This window comes from Phyllostomus hastatus, unplaced genomic scaffold (assembly GCF_019186645.2).
Source record: "Phyllostomus hastatus isolate PE091 unplaced genomic scaffold, TTU_PhHast_1.1 phas_scaffold_1674, whole genome shotgun sequence".
Classification (NCBI taxonomy): Eukaryota; Metazoa; Chordata; class Mammalia; order Chiroptera; family Phyllostomidae; genus Phyllostomus; species Phyllostomus hastatus.
Window position 1 is genome coordinate 15,591,314 of NW_025334011.1, and position 16,233 is coordinate 15,607,546.

Here is a 16,233-nt window from a genome sequence, read left to right on the forward strand (position 1 = left end):
GAAATCCACTTTCAGAAAATGAACAAGTTCTCAAAGTGAAGACCCCAGGGATCCCATCAAAATGCCCCTGGCTTGTGTCAGAACTGCTTGGTTCAAATCCCCCTGTTGCCCAGAGAATCAACAGTTTCCTTATTTATACATATTGTTTGTATGGTTTTATTAGAGGACTATACAAGAAAAGTTGTGTGAAAGTTTTAGGCATATAGTAAGTAATAATACTTGTGGGCAATCTAGTACTTATTCACAGTGGTTTGAAAGCATACAGGGAAATTTTTTTATTGTATTGTTGGCACATACAATACAATAAAAAAAACTTCCCTGTAAGCCATTTGAGATTTGGATGTATATGTCTTAAAAAGCTAGTGATATATAAATATTTGAGGGGGAAATATTATATTTACCTTATGCCATAAGAAGCTTGGTCTATTTTTCTAATGATATCGAGAAAGTTCAACTAGACTTAAAGTGACCTGAAACGATGGTCATTATATTCTCTCAAATGAGGCTGCTTGAATTACAGCTTTCCTTGTGCACATCATAGCACCTACGCTTCCCTTTTTCCTCTAAGCACAGTTATCCCTCATTATTTTTTAGGTTTACAAACTAATATCAAGCATATGTTTATTCAAAAATACCATATTCAGAAACTTTTTTTATATTTGTTTCCTTTTGCAAGTATTTGCAATTAACTGCAGAACTGAGATACTTTATAAAGTAGAAAAAGCATGTATGTGGGAAAACGTGAAGTTTCAAAAGTAGCTGTTGAAAAGGAGAAAGGAAGGAAAGTCTAATTACAATAAAAATATGTACTGATTTGTGCAAAAGAAATGTATATCAAATCTACTACACTTGTAGTTTTAATGCACTCTGTGCATCTGGATTAAAAAGAAATTGGAGTTTAAATAATGTCTGAAGCTTTCTTCAGTGATCCTAGAGTATAAGAAGTGTTGTTTCTTTTCTTTCAAAAGGCATCCCATGAATCTATTTCTGACCTGTCTTGCTGTTTAAAAAAAGTTTTTTTCAAATGGAAATATTCTGTATATTAAAACATTTCTTTTTCATTTAAGAAACTGAATCATAGTATATCAGTACAGTGTTAATATGAAAACCTAAGTTCTCTTTATCTAAAATTGATCCCCATAACTTGACAAAAGATTAAGTTTAGTTATAAACTTGACTTTTAAGTGAATGTTTTATACAATGAGTAAAAAGATACCCAACAGGGAAGGTGAATTTACTGTTTTTGTTGAAAACTTCAGGTAGCTTAAATATATTTAATCAAAACACACCTGGTACTCAGAACCCCAAACAGCATTTATTTAGAAAAGTGGAATCCTGGTTGGAATGAACTTGATTAGGGAAGATTCTGTGGCTGGCAATGAGACTACTAATGCCATCAGAAGTGACTGCTCCAGTAAGGATGGATAAAAAGAGGGTCCCTTTCTTTCTCAAGGAACAACTATGTCAAAGCACAAACATGCTTCTGGATTGGTGTGTGAGATGAAGAAAGTCACTTCCACAGCCTACCTGGAAACTGCTGGCTTCCCTTGGAAGAACATACATCCCATCCAGGGCAACTGTTTTGTTGTAACTAGTTTTAGACTTTTACATTAATATATACATATGATAAAAATATAAGTAGTAGAGAAGTCCAGAAATTAAAAATAAAAGCTTTTGTCCTCACTAGCTCACTAATCCTTTAATTTATTAGGCATCATTCTAGAAATTTTTAGTGTATAGATGAGGACAAAGAAAAAAGATATGTTTTTTCATACAAATAGGATTCAGCCTTTTTATTTTAAATAAAAGGTATTATACTATCTATACTGCTCTGTAAATTGTATTGCTTATTTAATATTACTTGGTTATGTATCCCTACCTACACATGGGGTCTGTTTCACATATTGTAATAACTGCAACAAATGGTATTGAGAATTGGGCAATACCTTTCAACACTAGTAATCCTAGTAAATGAGTAGTAACAGACTAGTAACTCGCCACCTAAGAATCTGTCCTCCAGACTTGCTGGTACATGCACCATTACACAGGTCATCACAGTTGTGTTCGTAACAGAAGGGGAAAAAAATGAAGCAACTGGCACAGCAATCAAAAGGGGTCGAATTAATGTATTGTGGAGCCACTACTACAACTGCTCTGAAAGAATAGTTTTAAGTCAGAGTTTGTGCTGTTCTTGCCACCAAAAACATAGTCACACACGCACACACATACACACACACACACACACACACACAGGCATACAAGCTCCACAAAGGAGAGACAGAAAATTATCTTTAATGAGGCAATTCACTGGAGTTGATTTCTTCTGCAGTCTTAAAACTGAAAAAAGATTCGAATAAAGTTAAAGATGAAGGGAGCTCATGCAACCCTTCCTTCAGTGAAATTCAAACAGATGATCAAAAAAATTTTTTTCCGCTGGAACAGCACACATGTACTAATTGCTATAAACATGAGTTGACACCCAGGTGACATTCTCAGGGGTATTTACAAACATTCTTAGTGTCAAAGACTGAAAATGACCAATGGGTCATCTGAATCTGTTTCCTTGACCATTCCAAAACATGGGTGAGGCAGCAGCCTACTTTGCTTCTGAACAGCAAGTCTAGTAAGCCCAAGGAAAGTGCTACTTGAATAGTTTACAGTGCCAACGATGGGCCTGTAACAACATCTCCAAGATGGGGTCTTTGCACCCTCCTTGCATGATCAGAGCAGAGCAGGGCACCAGGAGGGCTGGGCACACAGCTCCGAGGACAGCCCCACCATCGGGTCTGTGGGGGATGACGTGATCATCTGCATTTACTAACCAAGAAAAACCGTTTGTGGGAAATTCCATGATCATTTCTGTTGCTTAATCACGAGCAGGTGGACAGGAGTGGAAGAGGACCATGCAATGACATGAAGAGTGGGAAATGAAACCACCATTGAGGACCTAAGGCCCCCGAAGCTACCAGCTGCCTTTCCTGTGCACTGACTGAACTCTCGCCATCACACAAAGTCTGCTGTACATGCCTTGCTGTGAGATCTCTAGAGAAGAGTTTCTACCACTGTGCAATATTTTATTTTTGCACTTGTCATTCATTCAAATAAGCTGTTCAAAATTCTTTCTGATGCCTGTTAAGTCTGTTTTCTGATGCAGATGCACAAGCAGGAGAGTTCCTGTCATTAGGATAAAGCTTATCCCTACTTCCATCCTTGTCCCTCCCAGGTCCCTTCCTAACCAACGCTGTCCTGAATTTCATGCTTTCCACCACAGCCCAGTGGTCCTAATGCCTCAAGTTGCGCAGATGTCACAACTGTAACCATGGATTAAGGAGAATTTGACATTTTGGTTTTATAAGAAATAGATTTAGTAACCTCAGAATCCTGCCTACCTTGATATTGTGCCTCCCCCCAAAATTCTCCCTCCCCACATTTTCTCTCTTCAATGGTTACAAGTTAAAACCAAAGGCTGGGGAGTTTACAAAAAAGTAACCAATACTGGAACAACATCTGAGGAAGTTCCACCCTGAAATATGAAATGGCCAAATGCATAAGCAGAGTCAGGTCATTGCACTTCACAGTTCATAATAAAAAATCCCCAACCCAGGCGGCCTGAGGAATTTTAGCTTGCACTAAATTATGGTTTTACCTGCTTAAGAAAAGGCTGGGGGAATAAAAGGTGATGTGAAGCTTGATTGCTGAAGAAGGAAAGCACCACCCATCCCTTCTGAGGCCATACATCTGAAAGCAACATGGTCTGGGATGACACCATTTTCCAGGATGACTTTTGTTTTAAAACTAGATTTTTGCAAAGTACTCCCCATCAGTTTCCAAACAGGAGTATTTCGATCATGTTAAATAGATGAATAGCAATGACAGGGCCCTGAGTTGTGAACAAGTTTCTGAAAGTGCTTCCCTCCCACCCAGAGGAACCCTGCACTGTCTGCCCAGGAGGAAGTGCTAATCCCAGCTCCTGAGCTGGGAGATTTTAGTGCCTTTCTTTCTGAAGAAATAGTTTCCATAGAAATTCTAAAGTTTTTAAAAAAGAAAAATATAATTTTTAGAGATCACTAATTCTGTTACAGAGGCTTTTTAAATTTGATGCTACACTGTATTAGGGATATGATTAAACCTACATATATTCTTCAGTGGAAAAGCTGTACTAGTAAGAATGGGGGCAGGCCTTGAATCCAGACAATCTGGCCCTCGAATCACGGTGCACCCTGAGCTTTTGACTCCACAGACCTTCACTAAAACCTGCTAGACACAAAACAGACTTCTAAATGCAATCACCACTTATTAATCAACAGATAATCTCTTACCAATACAACAATTAAGTGTAATAAAAAGTTCTAATGGACTTCTAAAACAGGGTCTGTGGGTAAAAAAAAAATGTGTAAGAATATTTATTAGTGATTCTAAACCTATTTGGAATTTTGGCACCCTATGGTTGTTTGATTCCATGACTATTTTCTACTATTAACGTGCTGCCTTGTGGTTCATATTTGGAATAGACACTTTGAATCAAATAAATATTTGCTTTTAGATACATTGATTTTGCACTTGAGATAACCAGAGTGTTTTCCCGTGCCCCAAACCAGTGCCGGGAACTGCAGTCCCCAGTGCAGCCTGACGCCATTCTTATCACCACAGTTAATTAATTTTACAGTATCTGGGACAGAATGAGTTCAGCCCCAGCAGCTCAGAGATCAGAACACCTTAAGAATCCCACTCGATGAGCCTATCTAATACTCCTGCTAAGAAACTTCCTCCAGGGGTGTAGAATGTGAACAATTCTGAACAGTCTGAGGTGGAAAATTTGGAAAAATTGAAGAAGTCATCAGGAAAATTCTGGAATGAATAGAGTGCTTTTCTCTGGCTAGAAACACTGCTGCTAAAAATAACACAATGAAAAACATATTTGTCTCTTACATACAATGGATGTAGAACATAATTATGGGCTGTTTTTGGCCTGGAATGTAGACAAGGGGGAGAGGTGCCAACACCTAGACTATAAAAGAAGACAGTGTGTTCAACCTCTTGCTTCCTGTGATTCCCACAGCCCTTGGTGACTCAGTTTCCCAGTCAGGATACCTGTAATAGACATACCTGACTCTTCTTGTAGGACCAAGAAGCATCAGGGGCAGGTAAGAGTTAAAATTGTAAGAGTGTGAAGTAACTCAAGGTCCTATCAATAGGTGCCGTAAAAAAGTAAATTAATCCCACTTCCACAGCCTACCTAGAGAAAGTCTCACACATAATTTATGTAAAACCAGGAGTATCCCAGCTCCTTCGACACACTTAATATTTTTTATTTTAATTAATTTATAGAAATAATCACTCCTGTTGGGAATTATTGCAGTAACACATTGATTTTATTCTATTCCCCTAAAATGAGAAAAAAATAGCACAAAATATAGAATGGCAGTACATTGTGTTATATATTTCAGTATCTCTCTGAGTCACAGTTTCTTCATCAGTACAGGGGGAACAAAAAGATTTTGCTAGCCCTGGCCAGGTGGCTCAGTTGGTTGGTGCATCGTCCTGTTCATCAAAAGGTTGTGGGTTCCATTCCCAGTCAGGGTATGTACAAGATCCATGTTTCTCTCTCATACCCACATCAATGTTTCTCTCTCTCTCCCTCTTTTTCTCTCTCTCCCTCCCACCCTCCCCCTACTTCCCTTTTCTTTAAAAGCAATAAACATATCCTGTGGTAAGGATTTAAAAAAAAAAAGATTCTGCTAATCTTACCGGGGTGTTGCAATGATAAGATAAAGGATGTGAAAACACTCCGTACAGTCCACTGCCACATGAGTAGCAAATAAAAGCAATTGCTAATGTGTGTGGAGCCTGAATGCAGAGACCTCTGCCACAAAGATTTTGTCATTTCATCCTCACAATACCACTATCATCGCCCCTATTTTATGGAGGAGAAAACTGAGGCTTGAAGACATTCATTTACTTTCCCAAAGTTATACAAGTAGTTAGGGGGGAAGCCCAGAATCGGAACCCAGGCATTCCCCCGTGAGGGGGGCTGCTCTTTCATCACTCAACTGCCCTGCAATCACTACGGTAACACAATAATCTAATAAGAGTATAAATTAATCCACATTATCTGACACAAATTTCAGGAGGTTTGAATTCTTACATATTAGGAAGTTTTAAAAATATTTTAATGCTTGCCCATTTGCTCCTAAACAGTTTTGCTTTTCAAAAGCCCCAATTCCCATTTCATAGGTATCTTTAAATGCCTCTTAATTCTGTGCTTTAACCTTACGCAGTGTGTGAAAAAAGCAAACATGCTTTTCATTTCTTTTTAAACTTGGTAGGCCTAGCTACTCACATCACAGCCTTGTGTCCCCATACTAACCCCTCTATGTCAACTTTGTGGGTATACAGCTACCTTTAGTGATTTTTATCACATCCATATCACTGGCAAGACTGTTTACTCAGTCTTACTAGTAACTGATGCAAACAGAAAATCCATGCCACCACCAAAGCAAGGTTTCCTTTCTGAAGCAAGGCTTTAAAAACAACCATCATCAATCCCCCAGCCCAGGAACCTTTATCTGTCTTCTTAGAATATACAAAGTACTGCTTTCCTCAAGTCCAAAACTTCTGATATCTCAAACAGGATATTTTTCTGGTATTGTGAAATGCCTTTCTGAGAGAAGTATACAGACACACACACCAAGAAAGTGCAGCAGCAATAAACCTGCCTGTTTTTGTAATGTTCCATGGAGTTTATCTTTAGCATTTTAAGACTCGAAAATAAGAAATACATGTACTCCCAACTCAGGTCTGTTCTAAGAGTTTAAAAAAAAACAACCTGGGAATAATCTACAAACAAATAATGTATCTCAAGTCCCAGATCATCCTTCTAACCTTTATCTATGGCATTTTTATAGCATTATTCACAGGGCATAATCAGCATAATGCATAATGTGCCACTTGTTTTTCAGCTCTATTCAAAAATCTCAGTTCATTCAATAAAAAAGCTCTGAAAAACACAGCCCCAGAGCACGAACATTCCGTGTGGGAAAGCTGTGCTTATTGATTCGGTTCTTCCTGCCAAGAGAACAATGCAGAGAAACAGACCTCAATGTTCCAAACAATTTCTGGCAATAACTCAGAAGAAAAAGCACATATTTACCTGTACTCAGAGCTCCACAGGTGAGGCGACAGTTAAAGTACAAAATCTAATTTTTCTTCTGGAAGTTTCGTCTCTAATGGATTCCAGGGTCATCCTTCGGAGCTGTCAGGTAAACCCCTCTCCATGTCTCTCTACTGTTTTCTTTTGCTGTTTTTCCCAGTGAAACTCCTGTCATTTGCATAAAACCTACTTCTAGCCTATAGGACTTTTTGAGTAGCTACTTGCTAAATTGGCTGTCTTGACATGCTCTTTCAAGCATGACATCATAAATCTCCATGGAAACCCTAACCCCACCTGTCTCTGTGCCAACAGTACCTGTCAGGCAAAGACTTAAACAATCATCTGAAATTGTTCATTAATGAAACCTTTTTAGGGGCTTTGGATCTCTGCACAGTATAATTTGTGCTGTTGGCAAAAACTTAGCCAAGAATGATGGCTTCATTTTCAAAGCCTGAGCTGTTTTGTAGAAAACAATGATCAAAATTATAGGCATTCGTTAATCTGCCCCTCCCTGTCTAACAATGCACTTAATCAGTTGAAGAAAAACCTACAGTGGCACATGTGCCTCTCTCTGAAGGATAAAGTTACGTTGAAAATGTAGGTTTTGAAAAACCTTCAATCAATACTTCTAAGGCTTTCCACTCTGCTCTCAAGCAACCCCTTCCTACTTTTTTACCAGCAAAACTTGCAAAACAGGTTCCTTGCTGAAATGTGTGTGTGTTTGTGCGGGTACATTTTCCCTTGGCCTCTGGCATGCAGAGATAGTAGGAGAACATGTTGAGAATTTTTTAACTCTTTCCTGTCATACATCTTTGGCATGTTTGTCCTAGCTTGTATAAATTACCAGAACAACATCAAAATCAGTGTTCTTGGCTTTTCTTGGGAATGGTCAATAGGCTCTAAGACTTTCAATTCTTCATCCACCCACCCATCCACTTTTAACTACCCAAGTGTTATAGAATCCCTTTAACAAAACTTTGGACAAATTTCTGCCAAATTTGTGCCCAACCCATCTTGGTGACACTGGGCTCAGCCCTCTTCCTCTCACCTCGAAATTTACTGCAGACACTCCCAAGTTCAAGACTGCTGACCTGGGGGTACCAAAAGGTTTGAATGGGACTTGCTCCAAACCCATGAAAGTTTATAATTATGTTATCAAATGGCTGTCAAAAGCTGTAGCTAGCAGGAAGTTTCTTCAGTGGGAATGAGCTAGGCAGCCTCCAGCAGAATCTGTCACAACACTGCAGTGTTTGGAAGCTGCTTTAACTTGCCACAGATCTGCTGTAAACTGCAATAGTCTTGGCAACATCTGTCCTCAAAGGTCAGACAGCAAAGACAAGCCTCCACTCTTTGCTGAGCCTGCCCAGGTGTGGGCAGGGAGAGGGATCCTAGGTAAAAACTCAGAATGGCTCTTTCCATAAAAGGAATTCTAAATGCTTCAGATCCCCTCCTCTGACTGTTGTTGAAATTTTGCATTGCCATAGTTCACCATCAACAGATAGGACATTACCTTCCAAGGGAACCCAAGAACTAACCTGGTTTAATATAGCAGCACAAGCTGAAACACTCCTGAGAAGCAAGACCATTGTTAGAGATTCAATTACCGCCTCTGCAAGGTGAAAATACAACCAGATGAAGCCCACGCTTGTACTTTACCTAGTGGGGCATAAACACAATGTGAAACAAACACAAACAAGATATAACCAAATCTAGGCTTTATTCAGTGAAACCCAAAAATGGGGTGGAGCACAACTCAATTGCAGTTACTCCTCCAAGTTCCATTAGAGAGAGGAGCCTGCTAAAGTTGACTTAGCAGTCAGAGTGGTTATCAATTTTGCTGAATCTTCCCCTTGAGATATTTAGGAAATTCTAATATCTCAGCTTTTACTTACTGAATTCAAGTTGGGAAAAAGTATGAGAAGAGTCAGAATCTGAATGTCAGGCAAATGGAAGTAGTCACAGAAATAACTCAGAGGAGACAGCAACCTGATTAACCCATTCTTTGGCAGGCCAGCAGGCAGAGGTAAAGACTTATATAAGATTTGTAACCAGCAATGACATCATTATGGTGATATGAGGATCTTGAAATATTTAGAGTGGGGAAAGTTTTGGGCGACAACAATCTCAGCAAGAACAACACAAATGGGGGCTGGGAAGAAATGTCAAAACTTGCTTAGAGGTGACCAGTCCAATAATGATTTTCTCAAAAGTCTCTAAGGAAATTATCAAGTAGGACTAAGCTTCAATAACACTGTGATTTGCCTGACAGCAACTAAACACCACACTAAGTCAAAGCACAATAAATGCATGTAGATGGAGTATTTTATTTCTAAATGTATGCAGATGGAGTAATTTATTTCTAAATTAGCAACATCAGAGGTATCTCTGTTGACTTGGATAGTAAGATTCTCTTGAATTTGTTTCATCAAACCCATTTTATAAGAGACATAGAAAACTGCTCACTGAAAAAGTCCATGAAAATAGAAGAATACAAATAATTGGCAAAAGAGGTTGTAGTTAAGCATTCGTGGCCTGAATTTTTGTTTCTTAAAAAAACATGAGTTAGAAGTTGCATGTAGAAAAGAAATACTTCTTTGGGTAGAAAAAATTTTATTTTTTAAATTTTATTTTTTTATTTTTAGAGAGAAGTGAAGGGAGGGAGAAAGAAAGGGAGAGAAATATAGGTATATTTCTATAGAAATATAGAAATACCTATGCAGGAGAGAAACATCAATCAGGGTTGCCTCTCACACACACCCTGACCAGGGACTGGACCAGGGACTGAACCCACAACCTAGGCACGTGCCCTGACTGGGAGCTGAATGGTGACCTTTTGCTTTGTAGGATGATGCCCAATCAACTGAGACACACCGGTCAGGGCAATATTTTTATAATTAAAATAACCAATCCTCATTTCATTTAAGCCTCACAACTATAGTATCATGCAAGAGCATTTAATATCCCCCACATCACAGAGGGAGAAGGTGAGCCTCAGAGAGGTTAGGTAATTTGAATAATTCAACATGGCTACTAAGTGTTGGAGTCTGAATTTGAACCCAGGCAGACCCAAGATTTAAACTCAAAACACATTTGCTTAACCACTAGGCACTGTGATTGCTAGTTTAATAAAATTGCTTGCCATTGGAGATACTAAAATCTTAACTAAACTAAGCCATGCTAGAAGGATTTAATTGGTAAACTAACCTGAAAGTACATATTAGATCACAAAGAGTAAACAGAGACTTCTGCAGATCCTCCCAGATATACCAAGTCAACAGATGGGACAGGGTCTGGAATAGTCCAGACTGGGATACTCTATCAGCACAGTAACAGTAGAACAGGGGTATGTGTTTAGCTTTAAATTGTATGGAGGCCTGTAAGGACTACACAGGGTATGATTAACATATTATAAGTCATAACCCCAGGACAAACATACCACAGAAGCAGAGAAGACAAATGAAACAGCAGACACTCAAGAAATGTCTGCATATCTGAAGTTCTGGTCTAAAGAAAAACTGACAAACACTAAAAAGAAAAAATAATTATACATTTTGTATGTCAAGAACACACTTTATCATCAAAAGAATAGGGATTTCTGAGTGAAGTAATCAAAACCAAATATGGTAATTAATTGCCTAATGTTAAGTCCTTGAACTTAGGCCCTGTTTCTGTTTGTAGTTGTTGTTCCCTTTAGAAATAATCCATTTATATTTAGTCACCTTTTTCTATGGTGCTGAGGTAATGGTTGATTTTATGTGTCAACTTGGCTAGGCTATGTTGCCCAGATGCTTGGTAAACACCAGTTTGGACAGTGTTGTGAAGGTATTTTTTAGATGTGATTAATAGCGAATCAAGCTGATTACCTTCCAGAGTGTGGTTAAGTCTTGTTCAGGTAGATGAAGGCATTACAAGCAAAAACTTAGAGATCCTGAAGAAAAAATTATGCCTCAATACTGCAGATCTTGGACTCAAGGCTGCAACAGCAACTCTTCCCTGAACTTCCTGGTTGAAAGCCTGCTTTGCAGATTTCAGATTTGCCATTCCCTACAATTATGTGAGCCAATTCCTGAAACTAAATCCATCTCTCTCTTCCATTCTCACTCTCGCTCTCTGTCTAACCTACTGGTTCTGTATCTCTGGGGAACCCTGACTAATAGTGCCGATGATGCCTATTTGCAACTGTCCAGTCTTGTTTTCTGGCCTAAGTTCTAGTCTTCTACTTCCAATTTTCTAGCAGTCATTTTCACTTGGAGTGCCTACTGTCTTTCCAAATACAGCTCGTCAAGACTGAAACTCAAGTAATTGTTTAGTACTTCCTGAGCATGACTATGTTTAATAAAGAAGAATAGACATATTTGCTGTCAAATTAAAATAAAGGAATATAATCAAGTTCATCAGTTATTATAACAGATATCAGTGGACTGAATTCTACCATTAAAAAGCAAAGACTAATTGACTGGGCTAAAGAAACAAAACCAAATTATATGTAGTTTCTAATAAACATACTCATTATAAATAAAGAAAAGTTGAATATAGATGGGTAAGATATATCAGACAAATGCAATCAAAAGTAAAGCAAGAGTAATAATGCTAGTATTTTAAAAAGTGCACAAACATTAAACAAAATAAAGAGGTCATTTGATAATTTTTAAAAAACATAATTTATGAAGAGCTGAGCATCATAAATTTGCAACAAAGAAAAAAGCAACTAACAAACCATAAAGCAAAAATTCTTAGAAATGCAAGAACATGATAAAAATACATTTAAAATGATAGATTTTATTACACTTTGTTTAGAACCAAACAGTGCCAAAACAAATAAGAACTGAGAAGAAATGAATGACACAAACAACAAACCTGATATGTATAATATACATTAGATAATTTTTATGAATATTTATGGAAAACTTACAAACATTGATTGTGTATTTGACAAGTCGTAAGAAAAAATTTTAAGTCAATCCATAAAACAACTGAAAACTAACAAATTATACAGGCTTCACTCTCTGATCACATCCAATAAAATTATAAATAAGTAATGTTAATCTCAAATACTTTGAAATGAAATATTCCTGGGCATCCCTCAAATCCAAGAAAAAAATCAAAGCAGGAAAATTTCAACTTTCTTTAAAGCAAAGAAACAGGAAATATTTCATACAAAACTGAAGGACAGGTTGCAAGTTGGTGTCAGGAATTATATGCCCTTAAATGCCTTTATTAGTAAACAATAAATACTAAAAATAAATACACATACTACTCATTTAAAAATATAAAAGACAGTGACAACTTTAAACACTAGGAAAAGACAATTAGTTATGATAAAAGCAAATAATAATCTGAAAAGGATAACTATAAACTGATTCTCTGAAAATATTAATAAAACAGATAAACACTAGGGAATGCAGAAAAGACATGTGCTCTCTGGAAGCTTATATGGGCACTAAACTTCTTGGTACTTAACTAGAAGTAAAACAGATGTTGCATGAAGTAGGCGGAAAGACACATGGAAATGGTTCTCACACTTTTGTATGGGAGAATGTTCTGGTCCAGTTGAAACGTTTAAAAACCGAAAGGAAAGAAAGAAGAACAAAGAAAGTGGAAAGGAGGGACAGAGGGAAGACTGAGAACCCAAAATATAAAAACAGTTTTCAGTAATTACAGCACATACGACCCATTCATGTCTCATGTACAACCACTGTCTGTAGTACCACATCACCCACCTGTTCCTTCCGAATTTCGGTGCTGTTGGAGTAGAACTGTTGACTGCCCTAAATGGAACCTCAGTAAGTACTCATGAAACAAAGTCCCTGCACATTCCATTAACCTGGAAATACTTATCGGTGCAAGTATGACACTACGTGAAGCCTCTTACTGCAGTGTGCTAGCAGCACCTCACTCTGCACTTTGTCAAAATCAATGCTTCGGTTCAAAGCTCCATCTGGTAGCCCCACTGCATTACACTGTTTACAATTTACCTTCCCATCTGTGTGGGGTTTGCAGCATACACCCTGAAAACCCTCAGATTAGGGGAGGAGAAGAAAGAAGGGCAGGCTTGATAAGAAAAAGATGCTGAGATAGGAATGCAAAATGAAATGGGTACTGAAGTGGGGCCGCGAGAGGACAAATCTAAGAGCATTTCAAAAGGAAGACACTGCAGAATGTTCCTAAAAAATCCACTGAGCTCCAGACCACATCTGTTCCCTCAAATTCCATCCCCATCAGCAGATCCTGTGAGGTAACACTGCGGTGTCCTTTTGCACCCATTCCTCTTGTAGTGTTGACTAATGTTACTTCAGTGGTAGCCTCTAGTCCTTTGGCAGTTCCACACATAGTGAACACACGACACAGAGTTTAATGATTTGCTTAAGGTTCTAGCACAGGTAGGAGCAGAGTGAGAATCAGAACCCAGATCCTGGGGTGCCTGGTCAGGTGTTCTCGCCTTTTCAGCTGCCCCTGCTGCAGCTCTTCAGATTTTCATCCTTCTATATCCACTCACCAAGTTATTCCCATTTTTCATCCGAAAATCTGATGTGTCCTCCTTCAATTCTGGCTGAGTCCCTTTCCTCCAGCCCCTGGGCCTGGCCCCCGCATCATGGGCACTGAAACTGCTCCCAGGCCAGTACCCTGGCTTTTCACAGAGAACCGCCTACCTAGCACTGAAAAGCTAACCTTTAAACTTTGCTTTATTCCACTTTCATACTCAAGGCTACAAAAGTGCCCTGTGTTTGTCAGTCCAAGCTTTCTGCTTGACTTTCAAGATCCAGCACATCCTGGTTTCCCTCTGCTTGAATCCACTGACTTCCCACTTCTCCAAAGGTCACTCTGCTTCTCCCGGACCAGCCTTCTGTTCATTCATGAGGGAACCACCTCCATTTTTGTCTCATTGTTGTCTCTGATGTCCTCCCTTCTCCAACTGAAAGCCTCCAGGCCTTCATTCTATTCATTTAAATCATAATCTGTCAATGGCTTTGTCACAGATATTTGTTGAATATCTACTATGTACCAGGCAGCTGAGGAAACAGATAATTAGGACAAGTCTCCTATCTTTCCAAGAGACTCCATCCAAATTCTGATCTGTGTGAAATTTCCCTTCCTGCTCTCCCTCTGCCCTGAACCCCAGGAAGCTTTAAAATACACATCATACCACCATTTCCTGATGTGTCCCATGACACAAGAGCCCCCGCAAACAATATTGTTTTGGAATACGTTAGGAAAACACTGCATATGTCATTCCTTATCCACCTACTCCCAAATCTCTCCCTGAGATTTGCAACACCTTTTAGTTATTATTTTAAATGTATTATTGTTAGTTCTTTAAATAATAAAATTATTTTAAACTTATTTATTTTTAAATTTTACATTTTTATTGTACTGTTTCCATTATCATTTATCCCCCCATACCATCTGTCACCTCTACCCACCACCTTCCCCTCAACAATCACCACACTGTTGTCTGCATCCGTGCATTCTCTCTCTTTTTTTTTTTTTGCTCAATCCCTCCACCCCACTACCCCACCCCCAATCCCCAGCTGTCAGCCTGCTCTCTATCTATGAGTCTGCCTCTTTTTCGTTTGATAGTGCAGTTTGTTCATTAGATTCCACATATAAGAGAAAGATCTGACCAGTCCTGCAACATAGTCATTTAACTTGGGTTAACCAAGAATGTTCCCAAATTAGAAACCTTCTCCCTACTCTCTGAACAGCTACTAACAGTCTTGGTATTTAGGATTCTGCAGAACATACTTTTACAAAATTCTGGTCTAGATCATTGCAATCTAGAATGCACACTGTCTCATGCTGCCCTAAAAGGTACTGATTCTGACTTCCCAATTCGAATGCCTTCCCCTTAATGAGAAGATTTTTAGCATGCATTCAAGATCTGTTACAGTGGAGACATTGCATCTAATCCTCAGCACTACAGTATTGCCTGTCTCATTTCTATGGTTAATAAAAAGCTGCAGAGAAATGGACTGACTTGCTTATAATCACACTGCTAAGTGTCCTAGCATATATAAACTGAACCCCAAAGTTACTACTCTTCCCACCAAAGACAGGTATCCTTGGCGGGGTGGGTTATTTTGTGCTTTGCCCAGTGCTCAAGGAGCTCATAGTGTAGATCCCCAACAAATAACCACTTAATTAAATTAAGTGGTTAAGTGGTTCCAAGAAAACACCTGCAGGAGGAAGAATGAATAGTAACAAAGAAGTGAACTTGATGAGTGAGGAGAGGAAAGGCAATTGAGACATTTTCATCATGAGTTCTATATCAATGTGTTGGACTGAATCACACTGGTCTTTTTGGAATTCCTCAATATCAAAATTTCTGTCTCATTTGGTGACAATTTACTCTAGGTTTTGCTGATTACTGCTTCCCAAGTGTCACCTGCCTCTGCATAGCTTTAGGTTCCTGACTCCCCTGGAGTTTCCCACATACTCTCAGGAATTCCTAAGCAGGTTTTCCAGGAAAATTTTATTTTGATTTTTATTTTTTTGTAGTGTTCTTCTTAATATAGTACCGTTCTCAAAATGAGTTCTCTTGCTCTTCTACAACACTAATTAAAATTAAAGCTGACACAGCGGTTGGTGGCATCCAATTAAACATGGATCAAAAGCCATGTGTTATGAATGATCCCCATTTAGGATTTTTCTCTTTTTCTATGTCTTGTATGATTAATGTCAACTTGAAGTTAATTTTGCAAGTAAAATTGCAACCCCTTGAATTTAGTCTTATTGATTGCTGAGTCCCTAGCACAATATATCCTATTATGTAATATTTCAAATCTCCTAAAATATACTTCTAACATCTTTTAAGTTGCATTTCAAAATATCAGTCCTCTGGGAAACAATTCCAAGCTAGCTCCCTCATCTGGTCTTTTGAGTAGCAACATCTGTTAAGCATTAGATTGCTCCTTCTGCTTATATTTTTACTATTGTTTCTCATCATACCCAAATTTAGATGCCTATTGTTTCTGATGGCTTTCTGATTGCCCTTAGACATAGCCAAGGTTATTTGTATTTCTGAGAATCAGACGTTTTTTAATATTGGTTCTTTCAATTTTATCATATTCTTTATTCACAGGTGT

At 38.4% G+C, this 16,233-nt stretch overlaps 1 protein-coding gene across 16 annotated transcripts in view; it reads right to left on the bottom strand.

Annotated features, from left to right (window-relative positions):
• The window catches only part of KIAA1217 (KIAA1217 ortholog), a 486,478-nt gene that overhangs the window by 265,593 nt on the left and 204,652 nt on the right, over positions 1-16,233 (bottom strand). The window contains exon 1 of one of the 16 annotated variants that reach the window (XM_045858216.1): positions 7,151-7,373. The exons of the other annotated variants lie outside the window; for them this stretch is intronic. The gene's annotated coding sequence lies outside the window, so the exon portion shown is untranslated. Of the gene's footprint in view, positions 1-7,150; positions 7,374-16,233 lie in introns of those variants that run through there. 16 annotated transcript variants of the gene reach the window in all.